Here is a 21228-nt window from a genome sequence, read left to right on the forward strand (position 1 = left end):
TCTTCTTCCTCTTCTTACTTTCATGACTTTCAAACCCTTCCTCTTCTTACTTCCATGGCTTTCCAATCCTTCTCCTTCTTTCATGGCTTTCCAACCCTTCTTCTTCGTCTTCTTACTTTCATGGCTTTCCAACCCTTCTTCTTCTTCTATTCTTCTTCTTTCTTTCATGACTTTCCAACCCTCCTTTTTTCTTCTTCTTCTTCTTCTTCTTTTTACCTTCATGGCTTTCCAACCCTTCTTCTTCCTCTATTCTTCTTCTTGTTTCATGACTTTCCAACCCTTCTTTCTTCTTCTTCTTCTTCTTCTTCTTTTTACTTTCATGGCTTTCGAACCCTTCTTTTTCTTTTCTTCTTCTTCTTCTTCTTTCTTTTTCTCTTAGGCCTCCCCGCCTAGGGCTGTCGGGAACCGACGCAAGATGGACATAGTGGGTTTCGGGTATCGAACTCACGACCACCTGCTCGCGAGTTTAACACGGGATCCACTAGGCTACAGTGCTGCACCTATTTGGTCTCTAGACGATTCTCATACTGTTTCGCCATGTTTCATCTATATTCATACAAAACTGGGAGGATAATTTTGTCTTTCAATGTGTGTAAACCCATTGATTTTAATCGTATTTTTACACCTGGAAAGAATGAAAATTGAATAATTGTTTAACGGGAAATAATTTTCTGCTGAAAAAGCAAAATACATAGTTTCAGCGCACAGGGAATGTGTTAGCATTTATTAGTGGGAATACGTTTTTCGTATGTTGATACTGGATGAAGTGAAATACAATAGCAAAAATAGATTAACGAGAATTTTATTTGTACGTGTGATTGAGCTGCACCATTTCTCTAGTGTATTTGATATCTAGAATTAAAATATAAGATTAGAATATCCTTTCATACAACCGTATCTAATGTGAAGGAACGTGAGAGGCCTACGCCAGGAGGCGCTAAGTAGCTGCGGCCGAAGCCGTCACCTTTGCCCTATGATGAGCTTTGGGGACTTAGGGCAGGTAACTATGAGTCACTGCTGGGAATCGGAGACGAGTGCGGGATTCGAACCCGTAACTAAGCAAATGCGAAACCAGTACGCTTCGGATTAAAACATTTAAGCTTTGAATAGATAAAAAATTATTGTCTGAACGATTTTCAAAGTCTATTTACGTTCTAACGCCTTGATTTTTTTTTTTATTAATTATGAAAGTGTTCTTCATGTTAATATTATTTCCGTCGAAAGTGATATCAAATCCGTTCTTTTTACAAACAAATGAATAAATAAACAAATTATTAAATAAGTTAATAATCTTAACTAAGAATGTTTGTTATTTTTGGAGCTCAGTAATCTTTTCTTACACTAATGCATGAAATGAAGTTGATATACAAAAAATGCGGAATTTTATCAACATGAAAAAATATATATAATAGCGTGAAAAAAATATTTTATGTTATTCGTAGTGAGAGAGAATTTTCAAATATATACAGATGATTATGTAGCTGTAATAGTTATGAATAATAAAAGGGCTCGTATGCATTTTTATGCTTTAACTGGGACACGTTTTGATTGCATAGTAACACTCGCCCATGAAGGACTTTTTGATGAACCTTATTTTTATATTTTATTTGTTCATTTTAATTATCATTATTAAAAAAAAAACAGCGCCATTTTGTATCCGGTCACTTGTGAAATGACAATAAAATCACTCGTTATTGTCACAAAATTAGGTGATGGTGTAACACAAGTAGATTATAAAGTCATGAAATTAGATACAAAAATGTTCATATCACTTAGATTTTTATAGATATTATATAGAGAAAAATTGAAAAAGTTTTTAGAAAGTACGCAAATATGGCGTCTATCTACCCATAATGACACAGGTATAGCTTCTCCGGGTGGGAGTGGGGATTTGATTTAGGCCCTGTTCATACTAGCGGTTAGAACCGCGCGAAACCGCGGCGGTACCGCATAGTCAAGGAAAATTTATGCGGCTCTGTGTGAACGCCTCCATTGACATACATTATAATTGAACCACCGCGGTTGAAACCGCTAGTGTGAACAGAGCCTAGAGTCAGTGGGATCTGCATATTTTCTCTTTCTCTCTCTCTCTCTCTTTCTCTAGCTCTCTCTCTCTCTCTCTCTCTCTCTCTCTCTCTCTCTCTCTCTCTCTCTCTCTCTCTCTCTGTCTTTTTGTCTCTTTTTTCAGGTCAATAACCTTTTGACCTTAAATGTCGCTGTAAGAGTTCCCATACTGGAAAAGGTCATCTTGTGGAAACGTAAGAAGTTGAAACCCGCATTAGCAGGTTTTACTGATGTAGGTCCATTTCCACCAGGTGAATAAAATCGCTTGTCGGCAGAAACTTCAATAAATATTAAGTCTGTAAAACACTTCCACTTTGTATACACTTGCACTTCTATTTCTACTTCCATCTTCATCTCCAACTCCTACTCCACCTCCACTTCCATTTCTACCTTCAATTTCACCTTCATGTGTACCTCTATCTCTACCTTCATTTCCATCTCTACCTTCACTTCCACCTCTACCTCCACTTCCAACTCCACCTCCATTTCCACTTTCCATTCCACCTCTACTTCTATTTCCATATTCATCTCAATTTCCACCTCCACTTCCATCTTCACCTCAACCTCCATCTCCACTTCCATCTCCACTCCCACCTCCATCTCCACCTCCACTTCTACTTCTATATCTATTTCCACCTCCATACCCACCCCACTTCCATCTCCACCTCTACTTCTACCTCCATCTCCACCTCCGCTTTCTCCACCACCTCTACTTCACCTCTATTCAACTTCCACTTGACCTCCATTTCCACTTCCACCTCCATTTCCACCTCCACTTCTTCATACACCTCCACTTGCATCTCTACCTCCACTTCTTCATACACCTCCACTTGCATCTCTACCTCCACTTTCTCCACTTCCACTTCACCTCCATCTCCACTTCTTCCACTTACATCTCTACCTCCATCTTCATCTCCTCCATTTCCATCTCTTCCATCTCCACCTCTACTTCCTCATCTTCACTTCCACTTCAACCTCCTCATCCACTTCCAGCTTCACTTCTGCCTCCACTTCCACCTCCACTTCCCTCTCTATTTCCGCCTCCACCTCTACTTCACCCCCACTTCCACCTCAGCTTCCACTTCCATCTCTCCACCTCCACTCTCACCTCCCACCTTTATTTCAGCCTCACCTCCACTTCAACCTCCACTTCCACCATCTCTTCCACTTCTACCTCCATTTCCATCTCTGCCTCCACTAACATCTCCACTTCCGACTTCACCTTCATTTACAACTTCACCCTCTACTTCCACTTCCTCCTCTTCCAACTCCACTTTCATTTCCACCTCCACCTCCTTCACTTCCACCTGCACTTCCTCCTACATTTCCATCTCTACTTCTATCTCCATCTTTATGTCCGCCCACCACTACCTCCACATCCATCTCCACCTCCACTTTCTTCCACTGCATCCATCTCATGTCACAGGAGCGCGAAGGCACATGAACTTGCAGTCTGGGAGTTGAAAGTTTTTAAAGGGACATTTACACGATCAAACAGTTTGTCAAACCCTGTTTGTGTCAAACATGTTTGACAACCAAATACCCCATTCACACGGTCAAACATCACTGCAAATGCTTGTTTGACAAACCGGGTTTGACAAACCGTTTGATCGTGTAAATGGGCCTTAAGGATCGAATATTTAACCTAATCGAGAAACTATTCCATTGGAGCGAAAACTTTATATCCTGCTTTAAAAAAGAAAAAAGTGTAGAATACAAATTTTGTAATACGAATTTTGTATTTTTAACTAAAGCCTAAATTATTTTCTTTGTATTAAAAAAGTATCTGCAAATTCTATCCTTGAACCATTTTTGTATTCTGTTTCACATATTTATTCAATTTATTTTATTCTAATTTACTTTTTCATTTATGTGTTTGTGTATTTATTTCATCTATTCTTTTGTTTCATTTTTAGCTTATCTTAATTTTTATTGAAAGATAGATTTTGTCTTTATTTGTTACATAGAAATAGAATAGATCAAATGATAAATATTGAAATAAACTCAAACAAGATAGTTTACTAATATGAATAAAACAAAATTAAGGCAAATCTAAAAATGAATAATTTATATATTTTAATTTTGATATATTTTAACACGGGTGCTCGGTGGCCGAGCGGGTTAGAGCGTCGCTACTTGCGGCGGAGGTCGAGGTAGTTCAACGTTGCCGCCAGCGAGTTGGACCAAGGGCATGGTTTATTAAACTTCCACGTTACAAAGTCCTTTGTAAGGGGCACCGTCCTAGTCTTCTGATAACGGGAGCTCGCGATGTTAAATTGAGCCAAAAAAAAAAAAAAATAATAATAATAATAATAATAATAATATAAATACAATGACTTAATAAAAGATCTTCAGATTCACATTATTAATGGATGAGGAGATGGGCCTACGCCAGGAGGCGCTGAGTAGCTGCGGCCGAAGCCGTCACCTTTGCCCTATGATGCGCTTTAGGGACTGTTGGGGTAGGTAACTAACTGTCACTGTTGGGAATCGGGTAGCGCAGGAATCGAACATCACAGCTAAACGGATGCAAGACCAGCACGCTGCCGATCACGCCACCAGCTCACAGAGAGATGAGAAGAGGAAAGAAATGATGCCAGAAGTGGAGGAAGGAAAAATTTGAAAGAAAAAAATGAATGAACGAAAGAATTAGTAGAGGAATGAAAATGCGTCAAGGGAAGGTAATGTAGGCTATAGAAAACGTGAGATGAAAGCGACGAAACGCAGCCTCAAATGGAAGGAAGAATCGACTAAATGAACGATAAGAAATGGGGGAAATGGAGATGATGTGAACTATACATAGGATAAAGAAGGAACCTTTTTCACAAGAAAAAGGACGAAAAGAAAAGGGAAAAAAAGTTTGTGGAGAAGGAGAGGAGAGTGAAGGAAGCGCTTAATTGCAAAAAGTCTCGGTCAGGAATAAAAAGAGGAGACGAAGGAAGGAAGGAAGGAAGGGAGGGAGGGAGGGAAGAAAGTTAGGGAAGAGGAAGAACTTGGTACATGAAGCTATTGAATGAAGGGAAGAAGAGAGGAGAGAGAAGAAAAGAGAATTTAAGGGGGAGAGATAGTTAAGGAGAGAGGAGACTGTATGATGCTATTAGACAAGAAGAGAGGAGGAGAGGGAAGATAAAAGGAGTTTAAAGGGAGAGAAGAAAGGGGAAAATGGAGGGGAGAGGAAGAAGTAAATTCATGAAAGTCTTAGACGAGGAGAAGAAGAGAGAGAGAGAGAGGATGGGAGAAGAAAGGAGAATTTAAAAGGGGGAGAAAGTTATTGAGAGTGAAGGAGAGAGAAAGAACTAGGCCATGAAGCTATTGAACGAGTAGAGTAGAGAGGAGAGAGGAGAATTTAAAAGAGGGGGAGAAAGCTAAGAAAAGTGGAAAAGAGAGGAAATACTGTGTCATGAATATATTTGACAAGGAGAAGAGAAGAGAGAAGAAAAGAGAGGAGAGCGGAGGGGAAAGGAAGAACTAGGCGCTGAAGCTATTGCACAAACAGGAGAGAAGAAAAGAGAAGAGAGTTGATGGCGATGTAGCGCGGTTCCAAGGAACGACCCAAGAGAGGCTGCGGAAGACGTAGGAATAACGAGGTTACATTATGATGTACACGAGTAGTTTAGGAGGAAGGAGAGAAAAGAGGCAAAAGGAAGACGGGTGTAGCAAATGGTGTGAAGAAAGAGGGGAAGAGTGGAGGAAGACGGAAATGAAAGAGGAGAGAAAGGGAATGAAGAAGGAAAAGGGAATGATGGAAGAATGAGGTTATATTGGGAAACAGTATGAGAGAAAGAGGGAGAATAGATGAAGGATGAAGAAGAAAGTTGCTTAAAGAGGGAATAAATAGGAGACAAATTAGAAAGAGACGAAAAAGAGAAGCAGATAGAAATAAAGAGGCAATAAAAATGATAACGACAGTGGAAAGCAGGATTGCTATTATGGGGAAAACGAATACAGGAGAAATTAATTTGTTGATCCTTTTCTCTATATAAATTCTTTTGAGCTGAATGGAGTTTGATGAAAAGAGAGAGATAGAGACAGAGGGAGAGAGGTAGGCAGACAATGATAGACAGAGATAGAAACAGACACAGAAAGACGGAAAGACAGATTATAACAGACGGACAGATTGACAGAGATAGACATATAGACAGACAGACATAAAAACATATTGACAGAGATAGAAATATAGACAGACAGACAGACAGAAACAGAGACAGACAGTGACGGATAGACAGGGACAGAAATACAGACACACAGACAGACAGAGAGATACAGAGAGAGAAGGAATGCAAATGGAGAAGAGAGAAAATGCAAGAGAATAGTATGTGTGTGTATGTCAGGGTAACGAACCCACGAACTTTATAATTATGAAAACTGCTCCTCTGTGAGAGAGTCTCTCTCTCTCCCCCCCCCCTCTCTCTCTCTCTCTCTCTCTCTCTCTCTCTCTCTCTCTCTCTCTCTCTCTCTCTCTCTCTCTCTCTCTCTCTCTCTCTCTCTCTCTCTCTCTCTCTCTCTCTCTCTCTCTCTCTCTCTCTCTCTCTCTCTCTCTCTCTCTCTCTCTCTCTCTCTCTCTCTCTCTCTCTCTCTCTCTCTCTCTCTCTCCCTCTCCCTCTCTCATTCCCTCCCTCTGCTTCTTCTCCTCTCTGTATCTTCATTTCGTCCCACCTATTTCCACCCCTCCCTCCTCGCCTCTCGCTTCCTCGGCCCGTCCCTCTCTCCTCCTTTTTCTTTCTCTCCCTCACTTTCCCTCACCCTACCCCTCTCCCTAAACCTCTCCCTACCCCTCTCCCTACCCCTCTCCCTACCCCTCTCATTGACCTTCTTTTTATCACTCTCTTCCTCCCGCTCTCCCTCAATCCCCCTTCCTTCCACCTGTCCCTCTCCTTCTCCGTTTTCCTACCCTTTTCCCCCTTCCTCTCTTTCTCTTTCTCTCGCTTTTTCTTTTTCTTTCTTTCTCTCTCAGTGTTCATTTACCTCTGTCTCTCCCTCTCACGCTACCTCTCTCTCTCCCTCCCTCCCTCCCTCCCTCCCTCCCTCTCTCTCTCTCACTCTATTTTCTCTCTCTCTCTCCCTCTCTCTCTCTCTCTCTCTCTCTCTCTCTCTCTCTCTCTCTCTCTCTCTCTCTCTCTCTCTCTCTCTCTCTCTCTCTCTCTCTCCATCCCTCTCTCCCACTCTATTTTCCCTCTCTTCCTCTCTCCATCTCCCTCTCTCCCTCATTTTCCTTGCTTTCTCCCTCGCTCTCTCCTTCGCTCTCTCCCATTCTCTCTCTCTCTCTCTCTCTCTCTCTCTCTCTCTCTCTCTCTCTCTCTCTCCATCCCTCTCTCCCACTCTATTTTCCCTCTCTTCCTCTCTCTATCTCCCTCTCTCCCTCATTTTCCTTGCTTTCTCCCTCGCTCTCTCCCATTTTCTCTCCCTTGCTCTCTCCATCTCCCCTCTCTCTCTCTCTCTCTCTCTCTCTCTCTCTCTCTCTCTCTCTCTCTCTCTCTCTCTCTCTCGCTACTTCTTTATCGTACAGCTCTTGTCTTCGTTCTTCTTTCCTGTCAGTGTAAAAGACATGTGCCACCTAGGGAAGGGGGGAGAATATTAAGAATAATTAAGTGATCGTTTATAGGCAAGATGTGGGTCGTAATTTATGTATTAATGTAATATCATATGTCAATATATCACGGTGTGTATGCTAAGATACTCGTGGAAGTGTCAAGTATCTCTCTTGACTTGTCTTTCTTCTTCTTCTTTAATAAGATTCCAGTAAGGAATTTTGTGACACGTGGATACAGAAATGTACAGTCTTGAGCAAAATTTCTGACCCTAGGTACAGTTCTCAAAGCGTCTATGTGATTTATTTTTTCGATCATGTGTTGTATTTTCCTATGTAGTGTTTACCTTACATATTTGTAATTTACTTGAATATATGTTAAAAAAAAATTCAAAGACTTTATTTTTGTTTCATGAAAAACTGTGGATTGGTAAATTTTTTGCTCGTGACTGTTTAGACATAAACTTTATAAAGCCTTATAAGCAAACCTCGTGACTGTACATAAATTCTCGTGTTTAGACATAAACCTTATAAAGCCTTATAAACACAAAGTAAATAAATATATAAATAAACACGTAGATAAATGTGTACACACGCACATACACACACACACACACACACACACACACACACACACACACACAAACTCACACACTCACGACTCCAGTCTTTATATGAGTTACATTATCCTAGTAAAGCTTTCTTTTATGGTTTTGTTTTTCTCCACCTTCGGCAAAATTTCATTCGTAATATCTTTTTTCAGTTTTTCTTTCCCTACGTTTCTTAAGGACGCCTTCTTCTTTGACATTCCCTCCGTACATTAATCAAACTTTTTTGTTTCTCTTCCCTACTATATACATGCGCTCGCACACACACACGCACACACGTATATACACACACATATACGTATATATACATATATATATATATACATATATATATACATATATATATATATATATACATATATATATATAGTATATATATAGTATAATATATATATATATGTATGTATGTATATGAGTATATATATACACACGCGCACACACACATAAACACGTACACACACACACACACACACACACACACACATTTAATTACACTTTCACCCACTCACTAATTCTCTATCACTCTCGCCTTCTCTTGTATTCTATTCTTTCTGTCCTCACCCAATTCTCTTTCTGTTCTTCACTTTTTTTTCCTTCTCTCCATTTTTTCTCCTTTTTTTTTTTCCATCGTGTCCCTTGTCCACGTCGTCTCCCTTGATCCCTCGTCTGGCTCCGCGCTCGCATGCGCGCGTGCACAACCTTCCGCCATTTTATTTTCTTCCTCCTAAGCGCCTCTGAGACTTTTCGAACAGCTTTTCATTAGTCTCGCATTGATTAGCTGTGCCCAGCGACTTTGTGACCACCTTTTTTTTTTTTCTCCTCTGCCACAATTACTTGGTTTTGTGGATTTTTTCTTTCGCGTGGCTCTTTTGTCAACTTCCTCATTCCATCATTCGTTTTCTTTTCGTCTCCGTTTTCTTTTCACGTTTGAGGTTAAAATTATTTTTTGTTTCGCGTATTTAGCGTTTATTCCAGAGACTTATATATATATATATATATATATATATATATTGTAATCGAGGAAGTACTTCATATTCTAGAATGAAATTGTATACAAAAAGCAAGGCATGATCTAAAAAGAAATCTAATATTTACATTATGGAAAACAGGAAAGCACACACACTTTTTATAAATTCTGATACTTTTCCATTTATGTGTGTGTGTGTGTGTGTGTGTGTGTGTGTGTGTGAGAGAGAGAGAGAGAGAGAGAGAGAGAGAGAGAGGGAGAAAAACACAATAATAAAAATATTTCAGAGTTAAGTAGAGTCCTTCGTTGTATTGTCGTAGGTCATCCGTGATGTTTCCTTAGTGATTTGGAACAGAAGGAAATAAGCTGAAGAAAGTAAGGAACCTAAGCCAGGAGGCGCTCTGTAGCTGCAACTGAAGCCGTGACCTTTGCCCTATTATACGCTTTGGGGAATGTTGGGGGTAGGTCACACTCACTGCTGGGAATCAGAGAGAAGTGCGGGACTTGAACCCAAGACTAAGGAGATACGAGATCTGAAAGTTTCCGATAACGTCCTAAATGCAGTGGGAAAGAGCTGGTAATATCATATGTATATATATATATATATATATATATATATATATATATATATATATATATATATATATATTAAAACTTAAACCCACTCTCGGAGAAAGATAAGCTGAGATACAGAGTAAAACCGTTTTACTCTGTATCTCAGCTTATCTTTCTCCGAGAGTGGGTTTAAGTTTTATTTTATTCGTGTGTTACGACACCTACGTTACTCGATTTGATATATATATATATATATATATATATATACATATATATATATATATATATAAATATATATATATATATATATATATATATATGTACACACAGGTATATATAAATAACATTTGTAGTGTTTTGTAAGGATGCAACAACATTTTAGTCTGTTTTTTCTGGCTGTTGCTCTCCTGCCATCGTTGTCTTTGTCACTCAGAGGGTAAATTATTCAATACGTACAAACATATATACATACATACCCAGTACATACATAGATTTAGATATATGCATACATAGATTTATACATGTATACATATGCACATACATGCATACATATAAATACATGCATACATAAATATATACATACATGCATACATACATGAATACATACATACATGCATACATACATAAATACATACTTACATGAATACATATGTGGAAACATACACGTTTGCGTACATATACTAAAAGGTACTTTCGGCCTTATGCCAGCCAAGCCATGTACCGTACTTTCCCACACGCACCCACTGATTGATTGATTGATTGATTTGGTTTAACGTCGTGAGCTACCCCTATCAGGAGCCCAGGACGGTGCCCCTCACAGAGGACTTTGTAGCGTGGAATTTAATGAAACATGCCCTTGGTCCAACATGTTTTCCCTATTATCTAATTTCCTTGCGAATGGAGGGCCGTGCCTGACTCCTTTGTAGAGAAACATTAGAGAAAATTCTTGAGTATTTTGATTTTACAATTAATTGTTGGTAACAAAAAATGATTACAAAATATTATAAAGGAGGAACATGCCGACAGGAGACCTTTTGGTCCATAACTAGATTGGATGCGAATTTTTTTTTAATAATAATAAATAAATGAATAAATAATATAATAATATAAATAATAACATGAATAAATGCATAGGTATAGTTAAATAATAAACAAACAGGTAAATAGTAAATAATAATAAATTGACATATAACTAATAAATGTGAATCAAACAGGAATAAACAAACAGACAAATGATAACAAGGCAAATAAAAAAGCTTTGAATTTGCGTCTCTCTTCAATTTGAACTGTTAATGGTTACTTTATAAATGATATATCATGAATGTATTTATCAAAGTCACTAGTGAGGATGGGTAGAGCTGTTCATTCTTATTCATTTCTTCTGGTCTGACTTGAACGCTTCTTAGTAACTAGTTTCCCCCAAAACTAGTTAAAGTGAGCCGCGAATTCAGAAAGTTTATCAGTCTAAGTTGCAGCCAACAAGTTGTCAACTTGAAGCTCTTCTTGCAACTGTGTCCAGCTGTTATGTGCAGCTGTGAATGCTCTGCAACTGGAGAATGGAACCACCAGAGGCTTGAAATTGTGTCTGCTGGGTCGAGAGGATTTTTTTTTTTTTTCATATTTTGTTTTCGAAATTTTTCGTTTCTGAAAGAAAACTTCGAAAGATCAAATTCCTCATGGCGGCAATGGTCGTGGTGCATTTTGGATTTTTTTTTTTATTATTTATCAATATATATATATATATATAATCACTTTTAATGAAACATATATATATATATATATATATATATATATATATATATATATATATATTATATATATATATCATGCATATATATATATATCATGCGCATATATATATATATATATATATATATATATATATATATATATTAGACAGATTTCCCCCAGGATCACTGTATACGAGTTCTGTTATTGTTTATTCATTAATTCATTTTTAGATTTTTTCATCCATCTTACCTCTTTAAAGACCTGAATATTGACTATTGGCTCTTGATTTTATTTTATTTATTTGTTTATTTTTTCTTATTGCATCTTTTTCTTAAAATACCTGAAGATCTGCCATCGGTTCTTGCTCTGCTGTTGTAATTACAATCAATGCAATCACCACACAGAAGACACAACACTGCATTATACATTGCCTCACATAAAGCGGTCTGGTCTCGCATTCGTATAGTTGTGGGTTCGAGTCCCGCACTCCTTCGATTCCCAAGAATAACTGCTTGTTACCTGACCCAGTAGTCCCTAAAGCTTAGAATAGGGCAGCTACACGGCGCCTCCTGGCGTAGGCTCCTCACCATCAGCACATTAAGGCCCTGTTCACACTAGCGACTTGAACTGCCGCACCGGTTCAGTTAAAATGTAAACCAATGTAGGCGTTCACACACAACCGCTCATTTTTTCCTTGAGTATGCGTTACCGTAGCTGTTTCCGCGCGGATCAAACCGCTGGTGTAAAGAGGGCCTTATAACCAATAGACAACAACACCGTGTTTCTTCCCTGACTGATTTATGGACCAGTCCGGTGGCCGTTGCCGGTTTCCAAGGGGTCGCGGTTCACCTGCAATAGAGATTGGGGCAACGGATTGTTTGTAATCCTTTGTAATTCTTGAAGGACGTCTAGTAGAACCATCCTCCTACCATCCGTCTTCAAACCCCGTCAACACCGTCACCTCCATCTGGAGGTGCAACCCCGAGGGGCTGACGCTCGGTCTCCGGATCGGGCCCAAGAAGGACAACTGACTGACAACAGTTGACTAGTAAAATTGTGTTGATTAGTAAATATATGGGAATCATAGACATTTTGACAATAAACTATTTTTTTTTTTATTTCTTTTCCTGTGAAACTCCCTCCCCACAAAACATTTATGTATACGTAACCATGTTGTATTGGCTAACAGTTTGTACATTCAAAACTTGGTGCTGCAAATTTTCCCAACATGGAAAGTTTGATTTTTTCTCTTTCTCTTTTCTATTTCTTTTGAAACTAAAAATTTTTCCTTGAAAAAAAATCTCGTCACTTTTTGTTTATATGCATATGTGTGTGCGTGTGTGTGTGTGCGTGTGTGTGTGTGTGTGCGTGTGTGTGTGTGAGAGAGAGAGAGAGAGAGAGAGAGAGAGAGAGAGAGAGAGAGAGAGAAAGATTCACTACGGTCTTGGATCATGTGTTGGACTCGTGATAGCCATCTATTGCTCTCTTCGATGGGAGAACGCATGCACACACATGCACGTGCACACACACACACACGCACACACACACACACACACACACACACACACACACACACACACACACACACACACACACTATTAAAGGCAGTATAGACCTTATTTTTACTGCATCTATTCATCGATTTTTAACTTGTCTCGCCCCCCTGGTCTTTAACGATTCTGCTGTTGTAAGCATCGCCTCCCCTCTATATCTATTTATTCTTTTATTTATTCATATTTGTTTATCTACCTATGTATTTGTTTATTATTTGTTTAATAATGTGTTTATTTATTTACTTATTATTTATCTATTAATTATTCATTCATTCGTTTAGGTTTTGCTGCAATACTTTCTTCGTCGTTTTCTTCGCCTGTTGCGTATTTTCTTCGTCTTCGTCTCCAGTCTGTCGTTTCCGTACTCGTCCTCTCGCACGTTCTTGGCCACGCCCCCTTGGCACCCAAGGCTCCTCCCATTTCCACTCGTAGACACACAGGCTCCGCCTCTTCCTCCGGAATAGACCCACACGACTCACCCCATTCTCTTCCTGACGTCTGTTGACCTTCCGGTACCCTGGCGGCCCCGGACGCGACACAGGCGGACATTTCACCACCTGCCACTGGTACTTGGTCGTCCTGGAAGCGTTGCTCGAGCGTTAGCCATGCAAATTGGATTGAATGTTTTAAAGACTTCGAAAAACAAGAACGAAATCTTCTTGGCAATCCTCGAACTCAGCTGGACCTGGGACGGGCCTTGGGGTTGGTCTTTTGCCCTACGTCCGCTTCCTCTCTGCCCTTTCCCGCTCCGGTAAGGGTCACAGTGCCCTTTATTTTCTGTCTTCGTCCTTGCTCTTTGTCCTATGTCAAGGGGACATTGGTTTCTTCCCCGTCCTTGCTCCTTGTCCTATGTCAAGGGGACATTGGTTTCTTCCCCCGTATAAGGGGGTAGCCAGTGAAGGCACGCACCCACTCCAAACCATTCCACTCTCATCCACCACCCATTGTCTTTTTATTTTCAGAGACCAAAGAATTGTATTCTTAAACAAGACTTTGGGGATCGGAACTGGACTCAAAGATAAGAAACGACTCTATGCTCAGTGGGAATATGGTCGATATTTATCACAAGTTGGATTTTTTTTTTTTTCTTTCTTTTTTTTTTTTTTAGCCTGAGTTCTTTCAGAGTTGACAAAAGAAAGACGGCGTAGGCTGAGGGCGTGAAGTCATGCATACCAACTGAAGAGAGTAAAAAAATAAATAAAAATGGCGCAAAACTCTCAAGGCAATTAAGTAGGTTAAATTGCCTAATTATCGTTTCTTGTTGTTTCATGTATTTTTTTCTGAATAGAGAACAAATGCATCCAGTAAAGTAATGCACCCGCTCGCTGATAGTTTCCATTTTTCACGCGAAAAGGAAAAGTGAGAGAGACAGTCGGAGAGGAAGAGACAGTCAGAGATAGACAGATGGACATTAGGTACTGACAGAAAGAAATAGAAAAAGTATGTGCAGACGGGTGGGTAGACAGGTTGGTAGAGATAGACAAATATATCGAGGTACAAAAAAGACAGAAGCAGACAGACAGAGAAGAAGGCAGGCAGACAGACAGACAGACAGGAAGACACACAAAATACACACAAAAGAGGAGAGAGGAAGACATAAAGAGGAGGTATGCGATGCGGGAGAAATGTTGGAGTGTGAGGGTGAGCAAGAGAGGAAGAGAGGAGGTGTGGTGAGGGAGGAAAAGATAGAAGAAGTGGAGTGGAGGGTTGGAGTGTTGGAGGGAGTGACGGAGGGAAAATGGGGGAGAAGGAGTATAGGAGGGAGGGAGTGATGGAGGGGGAGAGGGAAGAGGGGAGATGGAGTGTGGAAGGGAGTGATGGAAAGAGAGAGGAAGAGGGGGGAAAAGTGGAGATAGAGGAAAAGAGGGAAGAGGAGAGATATATTGTGAGAGGGAGGGAGGGGGAGAGGGAAGTGGTTGAGAGAGAAGGGTGTTGAATGGAGTGTGGGAGGGGGTGATGGAGGGAAGAGGGGAGATGGAGTGTGTGAGGGAGTGATAGAGAGAGAGAGAGGGAAGAGGAGAGATGGAGTGTGGAAGGGAGTGATGATGGGAAAGAGGGAAAAGGGGAGGTGGAGGTAGAGAAGAGGAGAGATAGATTGTGGGCGGGAGGGAAGGGAAGAGGGGAGATGGAGTGTTGGAGGGAGAGAAGGAAGAGGAGAGGTGGAGTGTGGGAGGGAGAGAGGGAAGGGGAGAGGCGGAATGTGGGAGGGGAAGAGGGAAGAGGAGAGATGGAGTGTGGGAGGGAGGGAGTGAGGAAGAGAGGGAAGGGGAGAGGCGGAATGTGGGAGGGAGGGAGAAAGGGAAGAGGAGAGTTGGAGTGTTAGGAGTGAGGTAAGAGGAGGGAGCGAGGTAAGAGGAGGGAGAGAGGAAGGGAAGAGCGGACAATTCATCCCGGACTGGAGGTCCCACGAGCTTACGTTTTAGTTTATCCTCTTATGAATCAATTTGCAAATAATATGTGTTAGTGAACGCGTTTACACCATTGGGAGAGTGATGCTGAGAATAATACGAACTTATCTTTCGAACTGGGAGGATATGTTTACTGAATGAATTTACTTATTTCGTTCTGGCTTCTCGTTTCGTTATAGGTTGTCATGGGAACGCAGTGACCATTACCGGACCAAGTACACACACACACACACACACACACACACACACACACACACACACACACACACACACACACACACACACACACACACACACATATATATATATATATATATATGTGTGTGTGTGTGTGTGTGTGTATATATATATATGTATATATATATATATATATATATATATACTTCTATAATGAGCTATCCGAGTTCGATTCCCGTCAAGGCTGAATATTTCTGCGTTGCTGCACAAGTTGGCACTTCAACTCTGGTGGGCAAGGAGTTGTGTGTGTGTGTGTGTGTGTGTGTGTGTGTGTGTGTGTGTGTGTAAGATCGACATTACTAATAGATTGGGCTATATAAGACCTTGGCTCTCATCCGGAAGGGTAATGGCTGTCGGTCACGAGTCTCGCACATGTGCGCAATCCTATATGTACACGCTGAACACATCCATATATTTCACAAAAATAAAAAAAAAATCGTATAACTAGAGAAATTCAGAAAGTTTCACTGAAACATGAATATGCATGGAAGTAGTTATGCTGTTATGCTGATTTTTTTTTTTTTTTTTTTTTTTTTGAGAGAGAGAGAGAGAGAGAGAGAGTGGGGTATAGGATTTCGACAAAATTTGTCGAAACTGGGCACTTTAGCGTTTTGGATTACAAGGTGTCGGATTCTTTTATTGTTTTTCATATATAAAAGGAAGAGGGACGAGTCTGTGACCCGCTGGTGAAGAAAAGAGTCTGTGAAGATTGTTCTCTGTGCAGGAGCGAACATAAAATGGAAAGGGAAAACTTATAAGGAAACTCATAAACACAAAATAAAAAGATAATAGAATTTGATGTTATAGACTATCCGAAAGTGAGGTGGTGAGGCAGTTAGGTTGATAGGAAAAAGAGAGGAGAGAAACTAAGGCCCTGTTCACACTAGCGGTTTCAACCGCGGCGGTTTAATGACAGTGTAAGTCATTGGAGACGTTCACACATAACCGCGCAGTTTTTTCTTGACTATGCGGTACCGCCGCGGTTTCCGCGCGGTTCAAACCGCTAGTGTGAGCAGGGCCTTAGTAAAAGAAAGCGGGGATGGGTTTGGGAGAAACGAAAACGGATTGTGGAGACACTCAAGGAAAGAAAATGGATTGAGGAGAAGCGAGAAAAAGAAAATGGTTTGTCAGGTTGTTGATATGGACTGTATTTTACCAGCGTTTCTATCCTTCACCCTCGTTTACACGAAGCAAGCTGAGAGTCAAGTCAAGCGTGCAAGTCGTCCAATACTGAAGAGGAAAGCGAGCAAGCTTATGTTCACACAGGCCACTTGTCTCTTGACATGGCAAGTGGCCTGTGTGAACACGTGCGTGCTTGCTTTCCTCTCCACTTTGGGTGACTTGCACGCTTGACTTGCCTATCAGCTTGCCCCGTGTAAACCAGGCTTTATGGACAGACTCGCTCTGCCATCTTGTGTGTATTGTCAAGATGTGGAAAGTCTTTGTGAATGAAAACAGAAACACATAAGAGAAGGAAAGTTGAGTCATAATAAAAGTCACAATAAAACTCACGAAAAAAAAGGGGGGAAGGGGAAAGGGGAACAAACGATGAGTAAGGGCTGACGAAGAGAAAAAAAAAAGAGAGGGGATGTTAGAAGTGGGAGGAAGAGAGTAAAAGAGAATAAGAAAAAAGAGGAGTGGGATTACCAACGGAAGGGAGAAAGGGGTAGAGAAGGAGGAGGAGGAGGAGACGTAAGGGAGGGAGGGGTGGGGGATGGGGGGTTAGTTTTCCGAATTGAGTGTCGGAGGCCGAATAGCGAAAGTTGAGACCTCAACTTGAAGTGGTTGAGAGAGAAGGGAGTTGGAGGAGGGCATGTTGCGACGGAAACTGTGAGAAATATATGAAAAATATTTGTGTGTGTGTTTCACCATGGTCTTGGATCACGTGTTGGACTCGCGATCGACAGCTATTTCCCTCCCGGATGAGAGCTCAGAGCTCATATATGACCGATCTATGGGTAAGGCTGTGACCTTACAAGCACACACACCTCCAACTCCCAGCCCACGAGTGTTGGAGTAACGACTCGCAGCGCAGCGATACTGAAATTATTTCATCCCTGGACGGGATTTGAACCCGGACCGCTGTTCGAGTGTGTGTGTGTGTGAGAGAGAGAGAGAGAGAGAAAGAGAGAGAGACTGACTGACTGACTGCCTGGCTGCCTGCCAGATTGACTGACAGACTGCCTACCTGACACTGCCAGCCTCACATTGACTGACAGTAAAAGGGAAACGAGAGAGAGGAAGAGGGAGAGAGAGTAAGGATGTAAGCGAATAAAAGACTAAGTTTAACAACAACATCAAGTGTAAGGAGTTCGACATAATGCGAGACATGTACGACGATAACGGGAGGAAGAGATAAGCTCGAGGTAAGAGGAGGAGGTGGAGAAGGAGGGAGAGGAGGAGGTGAAGGGGAGGGAGGAGATGAAGGAGAAGATGGAAAAGGGGGAAGAGGAGAAGGTAGAAAAGGAGAAAGAGGAGAAGGAGGAACAGGACGAGTAGTAAGAGGAGGAAGAGGAAGAAGAGAAGGACGAGGAGTAGGAGGAAGAGGTGAAGGAGGAGGAGCAGGAGGCGATGGAGGAGGAGGAGCAGGAGGAGGACTAGGAGTAAGAGGAGGAGGAGGTAGAGGAAGAGAAGGACGAGGAGTAGGAGTAAGAGGTGATGGAGGAGGAGCAGGAGGCGATGGAGGAGGAGGAGGAGGAGGACTAGGAGTCAGAGGAAGAGCTAGAGGAAGAGAAGGACGAGGAGTAGGAGGAGGAGGAGGAGTAGGAATAACTGCAGGAGATGAACTCGGGCTTAACAGTGGCAGTAAACGTAATCCGACATGCGGGTGACAACCCCTGAGTTTAGCGGCGGGCGCGAACACACATCTCCTCGTCGCCGTCAATATCAGCTGATGCTGTTGCTGTTGGGTCTCAGTACAGTGGCATACAATAGAATATTTAGTTGGTTAACACACACACACACACACACACACACACACACACACACACACACACACACACACACACACACACACACACACACACACACACACACACACGGCTTGACGGCGCAGTGGTACCGTTCGTAACCGCTACTCCAGCGGTACGAGTTCGAATCCTGCCCAGGCTGAAATGATTTCAAAATCAATGCGCTCAGAGCCATCACTCCAACTCTCGTGGGCGGCGAGTTGTGTGTGTGTGTGTGCGCGCGCGCGTGTAAGGTCACAGCATTACCCATAAATCGATCATATATTTTATGAGCTCTGAGTTCTCATCCAGGAGGGTAATAGCTGTCGATCGCAAGTCCAACATGTGATCCAAGATCATGTTGAATAATACACACACACACACACACACACACACACACACACACACACACACACACACACACACACACACACACACACACACACACACTGACTGACAGACTACTGACAGTGACTGCCTTCCTGACACTGCTTGACATTTACTGACAGTGAAAGGGAGACGAGAGGAAGAGGCACAGTGGTAGCGTTCGCAACTGCTGCTACAGCGGTCCGAGTTCGAATCCCGCCTAGGGCATCATTATTATCATCATCGTTATCATTATAACAACAACCACACACACACACACACACACACACACACACACACACACACACACACACACACACACACACACATACATATATACATACATACATACGTACATACATACATACACACACGTGCACTCGTTCCCGCACATAAGTTTTTATTGATTGTAAAGTTAACAGATAGACCTCAAGAAGGATGAGGGATTGCTTCAAGATGCCAGAGAGAAAGAAAGAGAAAAAGAGAGGGAGAGAGAGAGAGAGAAGGTTAATTTCAAGAATAATTAAAATAATTTAAGTTTTAGTTAACTTCTTCGAAGAGACATCAAAAGTGGAGGAATTTTAAGACGAAGACCGCTTGGAGGGCTGAAGACTTTTAGAGGAAATGTCTTTCTTCATGCGCCATTAAGGTGTTAGTAGTGATAAAGATGATGAAGGTGATGAGGTGAAGGAGGGATGGCGAGCACATAAGGAGGATAAGATTGTAGCATATGATAACACCATCTGAAGATGTTGTGTGACGTAACACGTGTGTTAAGTGGCGGTTGAGGATGGTTATACGAATGAAATGTGATAAACAAATGGTCTTGGTTTCTTTACATTCGAAGCCAAAGAAGATTTATTATGTGTTAAGTGTTGATATTTGTGTCCTTATAGAGGGTAAATGGGAGCTTAAAGGGGCTAACACACTGGGCTATTTTTCCTTCAGTCTCCGATGAATCGGCGGTACCTCGTATCTCCAGAACTTTTTCCGCCATAAAGTCAGTGTCAAACTCAATAAATATACTTAGAATGGCATTTAATATGCTGAAGGTATATTATTTTCCTCCAGGTTATCAGATTCCTTCCCAAAAACTGGGCTGCATTTCTGCTCCATCAGTCGAAGGAAAAATTGCCCAGTGTGATAACGCCTTGATCAAAGCCCGATGTACAACACTTGTCTATTATACATTTGAACTACAATGATCGTGACGTCTTCTTGGCGTACTGGAAGCACAAGCCTCAGTCCCACTGAAGGGTTTCGATAATGTCTAATGTAAAATTATAAAAATTATAAATGTGTAATTACATTACATTACACGTACAACTCTAAAGATCCTCGGCACTCAGTATTGCATCAGCCTATGCTTAGTAAAGCGCTTAGTCGGCAGTGAGGCCTCTTTAGACATTGGAATATCCTGTTGAATTGTGGGAATAACAGTCACGAACCCCATGGCATGAAGACTGCAAAATACGAGGAAATACAATGAAAACGAAGTCCTAGCGTTAAAAAAAGAAGTTCAAAGTTATAAGAGAATTTAGGTTAAGATACAGGTATAACCGAAGAATTGTAATGAAAGATACGAGGATGCACATTCAAAATTCAATTCTAACGCGTCCAAAAAAAGTTCAGAGGTATAAGAGAACTTGGGTAAAGATGTAGACATAACTGAAGAATTATTAAAGTGAAGAGGATTCTCCGTAGGTAGGTTGCAAGGTTGCGAATGTGTTGGAGGTGTTGTGGGAGAGGTTAAAGGTCTTTGGAAAGGTTGCTCAGGTGCTGGAAAGAGCCGCAAACACAAGACAAAATCGGTTTTACTGTTTATGACTTTCCCCGTGGAGCCGCGAAGAGGGTACGTGTGTGTGTGTGCGTGTGTGTGTGTGTGTGTGCGTGTGTGTATATGTGTGTGCGTGCGTGTTTGTGTACGGGCGTGCATGCATGCAAATGCTGGGATTGTTCGTACATTTTGTGTAGCTTTAGCCGGGTCGTTTGAGTGTAATGCTCGTTCGTGTGCTTGGTCGTGCGTATTTGTGGTTGCTCAATTGTGCCTCTGTTTATGTCTGGATACGATCTTGTAGAAATGATCATTAATGAAAACCGAGAGCGAGTTTGAGTTGAGATTGATATTGAGTTGATATATACAAAGTCGTATAGGCCGACTTTTTTTTTTTTTTTTTTTTTTTGTGGGGTTGCGGACCATATTCATGTCATTTAAAATCCAAAAATCTCATTAAAAAATATTCCTTTTTTCGCCGTCTACTCGA

General features: G+C 41.3%; 1 protein-coding gene across 1 annotated transcript in view; it reads left to right on the forward strand.

Moving 5' to 3' along the window:
* The window catches only part of LOC143029284 (glycine receptor subunit alpha-4-like), a 1034091-nt gene that overhangs the window by 413459 nt on the left and 599404 nt on the right, over positions 1–21228 (forward strand). The window lies entirely within an intron of this gene.

The sequence above is a fragment of the Oratosquilla oratoria genome, chromosome 10 (genome assembly GCF_046742065.1).
Source record: "Oratosquilla oratoria isolate Oo_2021 chromosome 10, ASM4674206v1, whole genome shotgun sequence".
In the NCBI taxonomy this organism is placed as follows: Eukaryota; Metazoa; Arthropoda; class Malacostraca; order Stomatopoda; family Squillidae; genus Oratosquilla; species Oratosquilla oratoria.